The sequence below is a fragment of the Cetorhinus maximus genome, unplaced genomic scaffold, assembly GCF_964194155.1.
Source record: "Cetorhinus maximus unplaced genomic scaffold, sCetMax3.hap1.1 HAP1_SCAFFOLD_2275, whole genome shotgun sequence".
Lineage (NCBI taxonomy): Eukaryota > Metazoa > Chordata > Chondrichthyes > Lamniformes > Cetorhinidae > Cetorhinus > Cetorhinus maximus.
Genome location: NW_027598214.1, coordinates 40001 through 47500, shown reverse-complemented (window position 1 = coordinate 47500; position 7500 = coordinate 40001).

Below are 7500 nucleotides of genomic sequence, written 5' to 3'. Positions count from 1 at the left end.
TATGCCAGAAATTGCAACTTGACCCGTCGCCGGGCACACCCGCTACTCTCTGCGGGAATACCCCCACCGGGTGCCGGGTAAAGGCCTCGGATCTGACCTCATGGACTTCCGTCTGCGCACGGATTTTGCTCTCGCGGGCCCAAGAGCCACTTTCCACGGCCTACCAACGCAATCCGAAGTGCATTGGCCAACCATTACAACGGGAAACACTTTGCCTCTCCACCAGAGACTAAGTCCAATTGGTTAACCATTTCTCAGGAAAACACTTTGCCTCTCTGCCAGAGACTTAAGTCCAATTGGTTAACCATTTCTCATGGCCGCAATTTGCCTGCCGTTCAGAGACCAAGTCCAATTGGTTAACCATTTCTCTTGAAAACACTTTGCCTCTCCGCCAGAGACTAAGTCCAATTGGTTAACCATTTCTCAGGAAAACGCTTTGCCTCTCTGCCAGAGACAAAGTCCAATTGGTTAACCATTTCTCTTGAAAACACTTTGCCTCTCTGCCAGAGACTAAGTCCAATTGGTTATCCATTTCTCGTGAAAACACTCTGCCTCTCTGCCAGAGACTAAGTCCAATTGGTTAACCATTTCTCAGGAAAACACTTTGCCTCTCTGCCAGAGACTAAGTCCAATTGGTTAACCATTTCTCGTGAAAACACTTTGTCTCTCCGCCAGAGACTAAGTCCAATTGGTTAATCATTTCTCAAGGCCACAATTTGCCTGCCGTTCAGAGACCAAGTCCAATTGGTTAACCATTTCTCTTGAAATCACTTTGCCTCTCTGCCAGAGACTAAGTCCAATTGGTTAACCATTTCTCTTGAAAACACTTTGCCTCTCTGCCAGAGACGAAGTCCAATTGGTTAACCATTTCTCGTGAAAACACTTTGTCTCTCCGCCAGAGACTAAGTCCAATTGGTTAACCATTTCTCTGGAAAACACTTTGCCTCTCTGCCAGAGACGAAGTCCATTTGGTTAACCATTTCTCTTGAAACACTTTGTCTCTCCGCCAGAGACTAAGTCCAATTGGTTAACCATTTCTCGTGAAAACACTTTGTCTCTCCGCCAGAGACTAAGTCCAATTGGTTAACCATTCTCTGGAAAACACTTTGCCTCTCTGCCAGAGACTAAGTCCAATTGGTTAACCATTTCTCAGGAAAACACTTTGCCTCTCTGCCAGAGACTAAGTCCAATTGGTTAACCATTTCTCGTGAGAACACTTTGCCTCTCTGCCAGAGACTAAGTCCAATTGGTTCACCATTTCTCTTGAAAACACTTTGTCTCTCCGCCAGAGACTAAGTCCAATTGGTTAACCATTTCTCTGGAAAACACTTTGCCTCTCTGCCAGAGACTAAGTCCAATTGGTTAACCATTTCTCAGGAAAACACTTTGCCTCTCTGCCAGAGACTAAGTCCAATTGGTTAACCATTTCTCGTGAAAACACTTTGTCTCTCCGCCAGAGACTAAGTCCAATTGGTTAATCATTTCTCAAGGCCACAATTTGCCTGCCGTTCAGAGACCAAGTCCAATTGGTTAACCATTTCTCTTGAAAACACTTTGCCTCTCTGCCAGAGACTAAGTCCATTTGGTTAACCATTTCTCTTGAAAACACTTTGTCTCTCCGCCAGAGACTAAGTCCAATTGGTTAACCATTTCTCGTGAAAACACTTTGTCTCTCCGCCAGAGACTAAGTCCAATTGGTTAACCATTTCTCTGGAAAACACTTTGCCTCTCTGCCAGAGACTAAGTCCAATTGGTTAACCATTTCTCAGGAAAACACTTTGCCTCTCTGCCAGAGACTAAGTCCAATTGGTTAACCATTTCTCGTGAGAACACTTTGCCTCTCTGCCAGAGACTAAGTCCAATTGGTTCACCATTTCTCTTGAAAACACTTTGTCTCTCCGCCAGAGACTAAGTCCAATTGGTTAACCATTTCTCTGGAAAACACTTTGCCTCTCTGCCAGAGACTAAGTCCAATTGGTTAACCATTTCTCTTGAAAACACTTTGCCTCTCTGCCAGAGACTAAGTCCAATTGGTTAACCATTTCTCGTGAAAACACTTTGCCTCTCTGCCAGAGACTAAGTCCAATTGGTTAACCATTTCTCAGTGGCACACCGAGGGCAATCTGTAACGTCTCGCGGGCCCGGGGGCCCCTTTGCACGGCCTGCCAATGCAATCCGAGGCGCACTGTCCTTCGTTTGGTTAACCATTTCTCAGGGGCACACCGAGGGCACCCTGCACTGTCTCGCGGGCCCGGAGGCCACTTTGCACGGCCTGCCAATGCAATCCGAGGTGCTTCGCCCTTGGCCGCCTTCCCGGCCGGCTTCGGGACGTTTCGGGGGCTCTCACCGGGGCAAATCCGGTCCCCCGGGCGATTAGGAGGCCTCCCCGGGCAGGCCCGGGCTTCAGGCCGCCGCTTTTCCATCCCGGCCGAAAGAGGCGAAAAATGCCGAAAATGGCCAAAAATGGCCGCCGGCAGGGCCTGTCGGTCGGTTTGGCGGCAGCCTGGGTCGGTCCCTGCAGACCTGGAGGCTCGAGAAGGTTTTTGGCGATGTCGACCGATTCTCGATTTGCCACCTCCTACTATTCTGCAGGTACCCCGCCAACCTCCCCTGCCAACAATTCCAACCGTAAGGTCGGGCGGTAGTCCTACCGTCCAGGAGGCCCCAAAGCCCGCAAAACGCCATTTTGCCCTTTCCTCATCGGGACTTCCGAGGGGAACTCATTAACCAGCTCCAGGAGTGGCATGCCAGAAAATGCAACTTGACCCGTCGCCGGGCAGATTCGCTACTCTCTGCGGGAATACCCCCACCGGGTGCCGGGTAAAGGCCTCGGATCTGACCTCATGGACTTCCGTCTGTGCACGGATTTTGCTCTCGCGGGCCCAAGAGCCACTTTGCCCGGCCTGCCAATGCAACCCGAGGTCCATTGTCCTCATTGGTTAACCATTTCTCGTGAAAACACTTTGCCTCTCTGCCAGAGACGAAGTCCAATTGGTTAACCATTTCTCGTGAAAACACTTTGTCTCTCCGCCAGAGACTAAGTCCAATTGGTTAACCATTTCTCAGGGGCTCACCGAGGGCAATCTGTAACGTCTCGCGGGCCCGGGGGCCCCTTTGCATGGCCTGCCAATGCAATCCGAGGCGCACTGTCCTTCGTTTGGTTAACCATTTCTCAGGGGCACACCGAGGGCACCCTGCATTGTCTCGCGGGCCCGGAGGCCACTTTGCACGGCCTGCCAATGCAATCCGAGGTGCTTCGTCCTTGGCCGCCTTCCCGGCCGGCTTCGGGACGTTTCCGGGGCTCTCACCGGGGCAAATCCGGTCCCCGGGCGATTAGGAGGCCTCCCCGGGCAGGCCCGGGCTTCAGGCCGCCGCTTTTCCATCCCGGCCGAAAGAGGCGAAAAATGCCGAAAATGGCCAAAAATGGCCGCCGGCAGGGCCTGTCGGTCGGTTTGGCGGCAGCCTGGGTCGGTCCCTGCAGACCTGGAGGCTCGAGAAGGTTTTTGGCGATGTCGACCGATTCTCGATTTGCCACCTCCTACTATTCTGCAGGTACCCCGCCAACCTCCCCTGCCGACAATTCCAACCGTAAGGTCGGGCGGTAGTCCTACCGACGAAGAGGCCCCAAAGCCCGCAAAACGCCATTTTGCCCTTTCCTCATCGGGACTTCCGAGGGGAACTCATGAACCAGCTCCAGGAGTGGCATGCCAGAAATTGCAACTTGACCCGTCGCCGGGCGCACTCGCTGCTCTTTGCGGGAATACCCCCACCGGGCGCCGGGTAAGAGCCTCGGATCTGACCTCATGGGCTTCCGTCCTCGCACGGATTTTGCTCTCCCGGGCCCAGGGGCCACTTTCCCGGCCTTGCGAAGGCAATCGGAGGTGCTTCGCCCTCGAAACCGCCTTCCCGGCCGGCTTCGGGGACGTTTCCGGGGCAAATCCGGTCCCGCGGGCGAAGGGGAGCCTTCCCCGGGCACGCCCGGGCTTCAGGCCGCCGCTTTCCGTGACCTACCGAAAGACGCGAAAAATGCCGAAAATGGCCAAAAATGGCCGCCCGGCACGGCCTCGCGGTCGGTTTGGGGGCAGCCTGGGTCGGTCCCTGCAGACCTGGAGGCTCGAGAAGGCACTTGGCGATGTCGACCGATTCTCGATTTGCCACCTCCTACTATTCTGCAGGTACCCCGCCAACCTCCCCAGCCAACAAATCGCAAATGCCGATCGGCGGGTGACCGTCCGGTAGTCATGCCGACGAAGAGGCACCTAGGCCCCGCAAACGCTTCCAAATCCGACCCCATCCCGGACCGGTTCTTTTTTAAAAAAGGCTCCCAGGATTCCGGATTTTTTCCTGCCGCACTCGGGACCACCCGACGGACACGAAACCGGGAACCTTTCCCCGGTCCGACCCTCCTCGGCCCGGCCAGCCGACGCCGAAGCGGCCGACTGGTTAATGATTTCACCCTGCTCCGACGTGACGCGTTTTCCAACCGCGCATGCGCGGCTCTGCCACCCGAACCGCCCCCTCACGTGGGGGCTCTGGGTCCGCCCCCCGGCAGCCATTTCCTCCTGCCGGTCCGTTATTTTACGCCGTTTTTCGCCCTCCAGCCCTGCCGGAATGCTGCCTGCTCGCTGGTTAACCATTTCGCTCCCTGCACTTCGGCTTCTGCCCTGCTGGGGAAGCCCGCTGCTGCCTCTAACCGTACTCACGGGCGGGCGGCTCTCCTGCGCGGCCTCCGGCCACGCCCCCTCACCTGGTTTGCTGGGAACCCGCCCCCGGCAGCCTGTTACTCGTGCCGGTTCGGTCTTATCGGCCCTTTTTGCACCTTCCCTGCCTGCTGGCATGCTTCGGCTCACCGGTCAACCGGTTCCCCGTTCTCCACTTAGACTTTTGAGCTGCGGGGCTGGTCTGCCGCGAACTGCACCCGTATTACGGGGCGGGCGGCTCTACTGCCCGTACGGCTGCCCTGCCTGTTAACTGGTTAACCGTTTCCCCGTCCACTACTTCGTCCCTGGACCTGCCGGTGTGTTCTGCAGCTAACTGCACCCGTATTACGGGGCGGGACGCTCCGCTTACCGGCCGGCTGCCATGCCTGCTTAACTGGTCAACCATTTACTCACATATACTTAGCCCCTGGAGCTGCTGGGCTGGTCGGCGACCTAACTGCACCCTTGTTGCCGGGAGGTCGGCACTAATTGCCGGCCGGCCGGCTGCCCTGCCTGCTAACTGGTAAACCCTTTACCCACATGTACTTAGCCCCTGGATACTGATGGGCTGTTCTGCACCTAACTGCACCCTGATTAGCGGGCGGGCGGCTTTAATTGCCGGCCGGCTGCTCTGCCTGCTAACTGGTTAACCATTGACCCACATGTACTTAGCCCCTGGAAACAGAGGGGCTGTTCTGCACCTAACTGCACCCTTATTAGCGGGCGGACAGGCGGCCGGCTCTAATTACCGGCCGGCCGGCTGCCCTGCCTGCTAACTGGTTAACCATTTACCCACATGTACTTAGCCCCTGGAAACTGATGGGCTGTTCTGCACCTAACTGCACCCTTATTAGCGGGCGGACAGGCGGCCGGCTCTAATTACCGGCCGGCCGGCTGCCCTGCCTGCTAACTGGTTCACCATTTACCCACATGTCCTTAGCCCCTGGAAGCTGATGGGCTGTTCTGCACCTAACTGCACCCTTATTAGCGGGCGGGCGGCTGTAATTACCGGCCGGCTGCCCTGCCTGCTAACTGGTTAACCATTTACCCACATGTACTTAGCCCCTGGAAACTGATGGGCTGTCCTGCACCTAACTGCACCCTTATTAGCGGGCGGACAGGCGGCCGGCTCTAATTACCGGCCGGCCGGCTGCCCTGCCTTGCTAGCTGGTTAACCATTTACCCACATGTACTTAGCCCCTGGAAACTGATGGGCTGTTCTGCACCTAACTGCACCCTTATTAGTGGGCGGACAGGCGGCCGGCTCTAATTACCGGCCGGCCGGCTGCCCTGCCTGCTAACTGGTTAACCATTTACCCACATGTACTTAGCCCCTGGAAACTGATGGGCTGTCCTGCACCTAACTGCACCCTGATTAGCGGGCGGGCGGCTCTAATTGCCGGCCGGCTGCTCTGCCTGCTAACTGGTTCACCATTGACCCACATGTACTTAGCCCCTGGAAACTGATGGGCTGTCCTGCACCTAACTGCACCCTTATTAGCGGGCGGACAGGCGGCCGGCTGTAATTCCCGGCCGGCTGCGCTGCCTGCTAACTGGTTAACCATTTACCCACATGTACTTAGCCCCTGGAAACTGATGGGCTGTTCTGCAACTCACTGCACCCTTACTGGCGGGCGGACAGGCGGCCGGCTCTAATTACCGGCCGGCCAGCTGCCCTGCCTTGCTAACTGGTTAACCATTTACCCACATGTACTTAGCCCCTGGAAACTGATGGGCTGTTCTGCACCTAACTGCACCCTTATTAGCGGGCGGGCGGCTGTAATTACCGGCCGGCTGCCCTGCCTGCTAACTGGTTAACCTTTTACCCACATGTACTTAGCCCCTGGAAACTGATGGGCTGTTCTGCACCTAACTGCACCCTTACTAGCGGGCGGACAGGCGGCCGGCTCTAATTACCGGCCGGCCGGCTGCCCTGCCTTGCTAACTGGTTAACCATTTACCCACATGTACTTAGCCCCTGGAAACTGATGGGCTGTCCTGCACCTAACTGCACCCTTACTAGCGGGCGGGCGGCTGTAATTAGCGGCCGGCTGCCCTGCCTGCTAACTGGTTCATCATTTACCCACATGTACTTAGCCCCTGGAGCTGCTGGGCTGGTCGGCACCTAACTGCAGCCCTATGGCCGGGAGGTCGGCTCTAATTACCGGCCGGCTGCCCTGCCTGCTAACTGGTTAATCATTTACCCACATGTACTTAGCCCCTGGAGCTGCTGGGCTGGTCGGCACCTAACTGCACCCGTAATGGCCGGGAGGTCGGCTCTAATTACCGGCCGGCTGCCCTGCCTGCTAACTGGTTAACCATTTACCCACATGTACTTAGCCCCTGGAGCTGATGGGCTGTTCTGCACCGAACTGCACCCTGATTAGCGGGCGGGCGGCTCTAATTGCCGGCCGGCTGCCCTGCCTGCTAACTGGTTAACCATTTACCCGCATGTACTTAGCCCCTGGAGCTGCTGGGCTGGCCGGCACCTAACTGCACCCTTATCACCGGGCGGGCGGCTCTAATTACCGGCCGGCCGGCTGCCCTGCCTGCTAACTGGTTCACCATTTACCCACATGTACATAGCCCCTGGAGCTGCTGGGCTGGCCGGCACCTAACTGCACCCTTATCACCGGGCGGGCGGCTCTAATTACCGGCCGGCCGGCTGCCCTGCCTGCTAACTGGTTAACCATTTACCCACATGTACTTAGCCCCTGGAAAATGATGGGCTGTTCTGCACCTATCTGCACCCTGATTAGCGGGCGGGCGGCTCTAATTGCCGGCCGGCTGCTCTGCCTGC